At 46.1% G+C, this 9,034-nt stretch overlaps 1 non-coding gene across 1 annotated transcript; it reads left to right on the top strand.

Annotated features, from left to right (window-relative positions):
• Positions 1-2,191: 2,191 nt before the first annotated feature.
• On the top strand, positions 2,192-2,263 carry trnah-gug (transfer RNA histidin (anticodon GUG)). Its single transcript has one exon. It is a non-coding gene; the product is annotated as a tRNA-His (tRNA).
• The last annotated feature ends 6,771 nt before the right edge of the window (positions 2,264-9,034 follow it).

The raw sequence follows: 9,034 nt of genomic DNA, 5'->3' as shown, positions 1-9,034 counted from the left end.
TCGAAATCAACGGCTGTGAAGGCGGATGAAGGCTGCAACAAATCCATCAGCTCCAGTCGTCGTTATTTCCATGCCATTGGAATCAGTTGCTTGATTTGTGAAGTATTGTGTGCTTCTTGGAGTGCAACATCAAGTACACGCTTAACCCAATACACGCACAGGCGACTTCGCTCTGTGGGCCACTTCTTCAAGTCTTTCGGCGATCGGGGGAGGGCGACGGGAGCAGGAAATGTGATGGCTGGAAGCTCCTAGTCAAGTACCGGCACGAAAGCGTTGAATACTTGATTCAGTCGCTCAGCTTTTGGACAGAAGCAGGAAAGTTGTTCGGTAGCAGTATTCACATCCGAGCAGCCCAATTTAGGATCCTCTCTGGTCACCTTGAACTGGGAAGAGGCTAGAAAAGGCGCCCTAAGAATAGTCTGCTTCACCCCGTCCTGTCTGGAAAGCCTCGCCCACAGGGATCACCATCATGCGGTCGAAAAACATCCAGAAGTGAAACTATGAAATTTGGAACCTGGAATACACAAACTCTGATGGATAACCAAAACTCAGACCAACCAGAGAGGAGAACTGCCTTTGTTGCCCGGGAACACCAAAAATTCAACTTTGACATTCTTGCTCTGAGTGAGACCCGCAGAGCTGGAGAAGGGCAACTAAAGGAAGAGCAAGGTCAATACACCTTTTTCTGGAAAGGACTTGATCCTGAACAACCGAGGATCCACGGAGTAGGATTTGCCATCCGAAACAGCCTACTTCAGAAGCTGACAGAGCAACCACTGGGAATCAACGAACGTCTCATGGCTCTGCGAATCCAGCTTATCAAGAACCAACACGCCACCATCATCGGCGCCTATGAAGTAAAGATGAACTTCTACGCCCAACTTGACAACGTCCTTTCCTCTGTTCCCCACAACGACATGATCATTCTCTTGGGAGACTTCAATGCCAGAGTCGGGATAGACCATAGGCTCTGGACTGGAATAATAAGCAAGGAAGGAATTGGCAAGGTCAATGCCAATAGAACACTCCTCCTCACCAAATGTGCTGAACAGAATCTGGTGATTACAAACACCCTATTTCGTCAGCTTAGCTATTCACAGTACTGTAACAGCAATTTTGAGCAGGGGTGCAAAAACTTTTGTATGCCACGGTAGATGCCATTTCCTTGGCTTTTATGCAGTCCTTAACTTCCTTAGTCAGGCACGCTTGCATACCCCTACCATTTGAGAACTTCTTTCTCTATGGGACATATCAATTCCCAAAAACTTCAGCTACCTCTGCTTTGCCATCATCCCACCAGTATCCTCCTCCACTTAGGCAAGCTCATCTCTCATGCGTCTGTAATTCCCTGTAATATACTAAAAGAAACTCAAGAAGTTCAATTCACACTGCCTGCCAAAGTTACCTCTTACCTTTTTGTTTATACTCCGGATTTCCCTCTTCTTCTATTCTCCAACTTGTGAGGCATTTGCTTGATCCCAGCCCTCCATAACTCCCATATGAATCCCTCTGTTTCCTAACTCATTATCCTCGCCAGCAAGAGGTTCGTACCTCTGTGAGCATTCCCTTTCACTGCAACAGGAACGTGATAGCTTGATTTGCACTTTGCCAGCCTGCCCCCGTATTCAGCATCTCCAATATTCTATGCTCTTCCCTCTTTAGCCTCTGTTCTTCTCCACTAACTGCTCCCATTTACTTATTAACCATTCTACCCTTTGTTTATAGACGACTCCCATGGCCACAGGCCTGGTACAGGTAACGTCGTCCATTTTATTGTCTGCACAGGCCCACTGGGTTCGACCAGCAGGTTGTTTAAGGACTGTGTGAAAGCCAACCTCGCGCATACTGACATTGCCGCTAAGCAGCCTGAGCGGACTCCTCGGGACCGGACTGGATGGCGTGCCCTGGTAAGATGAGCTATGGTCGCTGTTGAGAGAGGAGAAAAATATCCACATCAGTTGCACGAACAGAGGCCGGACGGTTTACCTGCCCTTACCGTCAACGTGTCAGCGTTCTGGAATCGAACTGCAGAGCCACCACAGAACGCACAATTACTGAGCTGCACAGTCAAAAAACGGACAACCAACACACACACACACACACACACACACACACACACACACGCACACACACACATGCACACACTGATATCAGAAGTCTAGCCGCAGAAACCGCACAGCTGAAGTGTGTGGCCGTGATCGTATAGTGGTTAGTACTCTGCGTTGTGGCCGCAGCAACCTCGGTTCGAATCCGAGTCACGGCAGACAGGTGTTGATACATATAGCTTTCAGCAGCATCTACAAATTAAATGCTTTTCTTTTGCTGATATTCCGTCCGTCGCTTCCCAGTAGTTGAGTCTCCTCTGTCACCAATAGCTTTCTGCTGGGCACATTGCCGATCGCACTAACCAGTAGGTGCATTTTGAATCGTAACGTGCTAGACCCAGGACTGATCCTCTGAAAGGATAACAACGAGGAATTTAAAGTCGGTGACCTCGTCCACATCTGATATCCCGATGAGGACTGCGCCAAGGACCTCCATTTTCCACCTTCTGAAGTCAATAAAGAAGGAACCCGAAACTTTGGTCTTGCCGACATTGAGTGAGAGGTTGTTAGCTGAGGCGTCATTCAGACAGATCTTTAATTTACCTCTTACATGCTAATTCATTACCATCTTTTATCTGGTCAACGACTGTGGTGGCACTAACAAACTTAAATATGGCTGTTTATCGACAGCTGCATTTGGTCACATAGAGAGAAAGGATAAATAAGTAAATATTATTTTATTTCCTTTACCCCAAACTACAAATATAAATGCAATACGTTTTCTGGTTCGGCCCCATTCTTTGATCTTGCACACCTCCTTGACATTAACACTGAGGCTATTTGGGCCCATCTGATCTGAGTTGCTTTTCTAAGTACTTCAGATCAGAAAAGGCTAAGAACGGAATGTGTTCTACTTTGGAAGAGAATGAAAAGTAGTTAATTCACCTCCCCCCCACCCCCCCCCCACCCCCATTGACCACGTATGTTTGTGAAGCAGCGCGTTCCAATCACTGTGGCATCGGTCGTGTCCCATTCAATAAAAGGAGTCATCGCCAAGGCGATTCACAAGCGTAGCGGCTGCGGGAAACGATACCTCAGCCCCGGCAGGGCCCGGAGTAGAATGTGGAGATCCTAATCATTCCCTGAGGCACTGCGGCTTTCTACTCTTTTGCATTCCTCGGTTGGGGTTGGGCGGGGGGTGTTCAATCATACTCCTTTTACATAACAAGTGTATGATCTATCTGAACTTCCAGAGGACCAATTTTGTCCCTTGCTATTCCTTTCAAATTAATATGCATATATTTTGAGACCCTTGGGATTCTCCTTCACCTTGTCTGTTAGAGCAAACTCATCCTTTTAAATGCTCTTATACTCCTCAAGTATCTCATTTGTTCCTTGTTGCTTATACCACTTTCGTCTTCTTAACGAGGGTTAAAAATAATACAGAGAATAGTAACGTAGAAACCTTACAGCACAATACAGGCCCTTCGGCCCACAAAGCTGTGCCGAACACGTCCCTACCTTAGAACTACCTAGGGTTTACCCATAGCCCTCTATTTTTCTAAGTTCCATATAGCGATGCAGGGGTCTCTTAAAAGACCCTATCGTTTCCGCCTCCACCACCGCCGCCGGCAGCCCATTCCACGCACTCACCACTGTCTGCATAAAACATTTACCCCTGACATCTCCTCTGTACCTACTTCCAAGCTCCTTAAAACTATGCCCTCTCGTGCTAGCTATTTCAGCCCTGGGGAAAAGCCTCTGATTATCCACACGATCAATGCCTCTCATTATCTTGTACACCTCTATCAGGTCAATTCTCATCCTCCGTCGCTCCAAGGAGAAAAGACCGAGTTCACTCAACCTATTCTCATAAGGCATGCTCCCCAATCCAGGAAACATCCTTGTAAATCTTCTCTGCACCCTTTCTATGGGTTTCACGTCCTTCCTGTAGTGAGGCGACAGACTGAGCACAGTACTCCAAGTAGGGTCTGACCAGGGTCCTATGTAGCTGCAACATTAGCTTTCGGCTCTTAAACTCAGTCCCACGATTGATGAAGGCCAATGTACCGTATGTCAACCAGAGTCAACCTGTGGAACGGCTTTGAGTGTCCTATGGACTTGGACCCCAAGATCGCTCTGATGCTATATTCTGCCACCATATTTGACCTACCAAAATGAACCACCTCACACATATAAAAGTTGCTGCTGAACGCAGCAGGCCAGGCAGCACTCCCCCTCCCAGTTTCAAATCTCTTACTAGCTCGTCTTTCAGTTAGTCCTGACGAAGGATCTCGGCCTGAAACGTCGACTGTACCTCCTCCTAGAGATGCTGCCTGACCTGCTGCGTTCACCAGCAACTTTTATGTGTGTTGCTTGAAATTCCAGCATCTGCAGATTTCCTCGTGTTTGCACCTCACACTTATCTGGGTTTACCTCCATCTGCCACGTCCCAGCCCAGTTTTGCATCCTATCAATGTCCTGCTGTAACCTTTGACAGTCCTCCAAACTATCCACAACACCCTAACCTATGTGTCAGGCACCCCCAACCTTTGTGTCAGCACCCTAACCTTTGTGTCATATCTTTCCAAAGCCAAAATTCCTTAAACCTGGTAGCCTTTCATCTTATTCTAAGAGCAGCAAAGAAAATATTTACTCTCCGTATTTTACATTTAAAGGCCTCCCAGGTATCAAGAATGCTTTTGCCAGAAATCGCCTGTCCTAATCTATACCTGTCAGATCCTTTTTGATACCAATAAAACTGGCCTTTCTCAAATTTAGAAACTTAACCCGGGGACCGGACTTCTCGTTCCCCTTTCCGTATCTGAAAATATAAACCATTGTATCAAAATGAGGTGTCCAAACTCAAGGGGAATCGCTGAATCACCTGAGCAGGTACCCACTGTAGAAATAATCCATGGTGTGGCTGGCAAAGAATCGTGGAAGTTTAGAGGTAATGTAGGTGCACCGGTGTTCACGGTAATAATGACGTTCTGCAGGGCGACCGAAGACGTTGTGTGTGTCAATAATGCATCTGTATATATGAAGTCAGTGTTTGGAAGCGTCAGTGATCCCAAAATTCTGATATTTGCAGTTCAAGTGATTTAACAATGTTGAAGAGTCAGAGGACAGGGAACTGAGTCGGGTTAGTGAGGGCAGTAACATAGGGAGTCATAGACTATTTTATGTGCGAATTCGTGATGCATTTGTGCAGCTGCTTCTTGTAACAATGAGGTAATTTACAATAGGTATGAAATTTCACAGCAGTGGTTCAGTGTGTGCTGTATCTGTACAAGTGCTTACTGTAATAGTAAATGAGTAATATGGGAGAATGAAGGGTCACGCCAGTTGGTTGCTCTGGTGTATATTTGTCGTTATTTACAGTTAGAGAAAGATCAATGTTGCGGGGCGGAGGAATATGATTTAATTGCACCGTATGTTTTAATGACGAAATTCTTATAACAATTACAACCTTTACGCCATTCGTAGTGGAGAGGCTTATTATCACCGGCATATGTCGTAATGTTTTCTTTTTTGTATGTTTTGCGGCAGCAGTAAATTGTGATATATAAAGAGCTAGATGTCACAATAAGAAATAAGTTAAAAGAAATACGTAGTGCAAAAAGAGACGGCGTTATGGGCTCATGGAATATTCGGAAATCTGATGGTGGAGGATATGAATTTGTTCCTAGAATATTGAGAGTGCGTCTTCAGGCTTGCGTTCGTGAGAGTCCTTGATAATAGATGCCGCTGTTAAAGCGTTGCTGTTTTGAAGATGTACTCGATGCTGGCAGGTTAATGTCCTTAATATTAGTTTTGCAGGACTGATTGTATTTTCTTGTAACAAAAGTCAATTATTTGAGCACAGTGGCTGCTCTGTCAAGTAACATCGAAAGCAGAAGATCCGTATCGCGAAACTTCGTTAAAGTCAACAAAATGCACTTCACCATTTGAGGCTCTGGTCATAAATGCAATCGGCTATCGACTGACATCACTTTGATGCACACTGGCCATTCATGTTTTGGAAAAATATCTATACCTATACAGGAGCTCATAATGGCTGTCTCTGCTCCACGAACTGCTCGATCAATCTTATCCTTAGCAGTTGCCGAAAAAGCAAAGACAATATGAATCTACAGTAACAGTAGATTTAATCAGGGCGTGACTGAGTATCATAAAGTGCGTGTTTCTCTCATTATCAGTAGCATCTCAAGTCATGAAACGAAATTGAAGAAATAAAACTGAAAACAAAGTAATTATTCTGCAAGTCTGATCGCTTTTTCCCGTTTAGATTTCTGGAGACTGCAGCGGTTTCCTCATAAAAAAAAAGTTCCCTTTACCAGTTTGATTAATTCCAGTAGCAATATTTGCACTGATTGCATCAAAAGCTTCAGGTACCATCTCTTCAGTTCTTGGACCAAAGATTAGATAAAATTGTGAACTGTCCGAGCTGTGCCTTAGCTGGGCATTTTCTGGGTTGCAGCGAAATAGGTAGACTAGAGAGAATATTGTAGTTCTGTAACGATGATAAAGAATTGAATGTTTTTTCTCCGTCTCCCGTGAATGTATATAAAGGCACTTCTAGTGCTTTATGTGTTACACTGAAATCCTGCCGCGTCCGTACTGTACCTCAGTGTTAATAAACGTAGTACTGATTCTGGTTCGTATTACATTAACATAAAATTCACTGGCCTGTCGATACCCGATTGTCACTGAAATGGCTTTAGAGCTAATCTACACCCTTATGACACCACACAAATAACTACAGTAGATGCAAAATAAAATCTGTGCCCTGGCTGCTTTCCCAATAACCTGTGGTAAAACTGGGAGGAATAATTTCAGTTTCTGGATAAAAATAATCCTGATTTTACTTTTCTGTTGTTGACAATAAAGATGTCCATTAGAACAGAACAAAGCTGGTAAATTATCTGGAAATTAATCGAAAAGAAATCTAAACCAATAAATGACCTTTTGTGAGGACGAAAGAAGATAGCAGAGCCGTTCTGTAGGTTTTCTACCCGAAAACGCCAACTTCCGGCCCATCCCCAGGAGTGGTTTGATTCGCCGGATGTTGAGTGGAGTGGAGTGGAGCAGTTCAGTTACGTGTGGATACTTAATTGGCTCCATTTGTGTTTTTTCCTCCCACTCTCACGAAGTTGAGAATGCTGTTGGGTAACGTGTAAGTGGTTGGTGGAGTGTGCTTAGAGTTCACGAGAAAAGAGATTGGAGAAGGGCTCGAGGACAACGACTGAAGGAGTTGGGGGTTAAAGAAAAGGAGCAGGTAGAAGGGGGCGAAGAAGAGAAAGTATGGAGGCGGGGTTGGCGAGGGTTAGGGTGAAGTGGGAAGCAGAGGAGTGGGGCATGAAGGAGAAGGTCTGTGAACAGGGGGTGTAGAGAAAAGGCGGATGACAGGTGATGAATGAGAGGAGTGGTTAGGAGACCGGAATGCAGGAGAAGTGTGAAAAGGAATAGAGGAAAAGGGTTTTGAGGAGAGGAGGTGAAAGAGAACGGTGGCATAATGAATGTAGGAGAGATGGTAAAAGTAAGTGGTGTATCAGAGGGATGGGAAGGGAAAAGCGATGGGGCGAGGGTATGGTGGAGAAGTGGTGGAAGAGAGGGGAGCAGAGAAGAATGTGTTATTGGAGAAAGAGGTGCAGTAGGGGGTGCGTGAGTGTGGAAGGGTCGGGGAGGAGAGGAGTTTGGAGGAAATGGGTGTGGTGGAGAGAGAGTAAGGAAGAGAGGGCTGCGAAGAAGAATGTATTGTTAGAGAAGCGGGTGCGTGAGTGGGGAAGACACCGGGGAGGAGATGGGTTTGCAAAAACTGGTGTGGTAGAGACAGCGTGAAGCAGAAGAGTGCAGTACAGTGAGGTTGGAGAGGACAGAAGGTGGAGGGAAAGGATGAAGGAGAGGTAGTGGAGCAGAGTGTTTGGAAAAGAGGATGAGGAGGAGGAAGCGAAGACAGTGGAGGAGAGGGGATTAAAGGAGAAAATTAGAGTGGAGGGCAAGCAGACGAAGAAATGTGTAGAGGAGAGTGGCTGTGCAGAAAAGTAGGGTGTGGACCAGGGTTTGTGCAAGGGGATTGCTGCATGAGCAGGGTGTGTAGGAGAGGGTGAGTGTGAGATGAGTGGAGGAGATGGAACTGAAGTATAAGGGTGCTAGCAGAGAGAGGCTGGAGGAGTGAGGCTGGGGACAGTGGTGGACTCCTCACATCTTCTCTCCTGAGTGTGCAGGAGAGAAGATGTGGGGAGTAGAGTGTTGTTTGAGAATACGGTTAAGGCAAAAGGAGATAGAGGAGTGTGGTATAACAAAGAGGGTGTGAGAGAGAGAATGGAAGCGAAGAAATGGGACAGAAATGGGGAACAAAGTGGGGTTGGAGAAGAAGAGAGGTAGAGGAGAGTGGGCTGAAAATGTGAGTTCAGAAGCATGCGATGGAGTTGGGGGCTATTGGCAGAGACGGGATTGGAGGAAAGTGGTGGAGGAAAAGGGGTTTGAGGAGAGTGTTGGAAGAGCAAGAGTTTGTGGATAGGGGATTGGAGGAAAGCAGTGGAGGTAAATGGTGGAGGAGCAGTGGTTGGTGGATAGGGGATTGGAGTAGAGTGTTGGAGGAGCTGTGGTTAGTGGAGAAGGGTTTTCAGGAGAAGGGGTTAGTGGGTAGGGGACTGGAACAAAGTGGTAGAGAAGCAAGGGTTGATGGAGAGGGGCTTGCAGGAGAGTGTGGGAGGTGTACGGGTTGATGGAGAGGGGATTAGAAAAGGGTGTTGGAGGAGTAGGGGTTGGTGGAGAGGGGATTGGAAGAGAGTGTTGGAGTAGTAGGGGTTGGTGGAGAGGGGATTAGAAAAGGGTGTTGAAGGAGTAGGGGTTTGTGGAGAGGGTACTGGAGGAGAGTATTGGAGGAGCAGGGGTTGGTGGAGACTGGATTGGAGGAGAAGAGTTTGGGAGAGAGTGTGGAATTGTAGGGATTGGTTGAGAACGGGGTGCGGGGTAAGAGG

The sequence above is a fragment of the Mobula birostris genome, chromosome 3 (assembly GCF_030028105.1).
Source record: "Mobula birostris isolate sMobBir1 chromosome 3, sMobBir1.hap1, whole genome shotgun sequence".
Classification (NCBI taxonomy): Eukaryota; Metazoa; Chordata; class Chondrichthyes; order Myliobatiformes; family Myliobatidae; genus Mobula; species Mobula birostris.
This window is presented reverse-complemented; position numbering and strand designations above follow the sequence as displayed.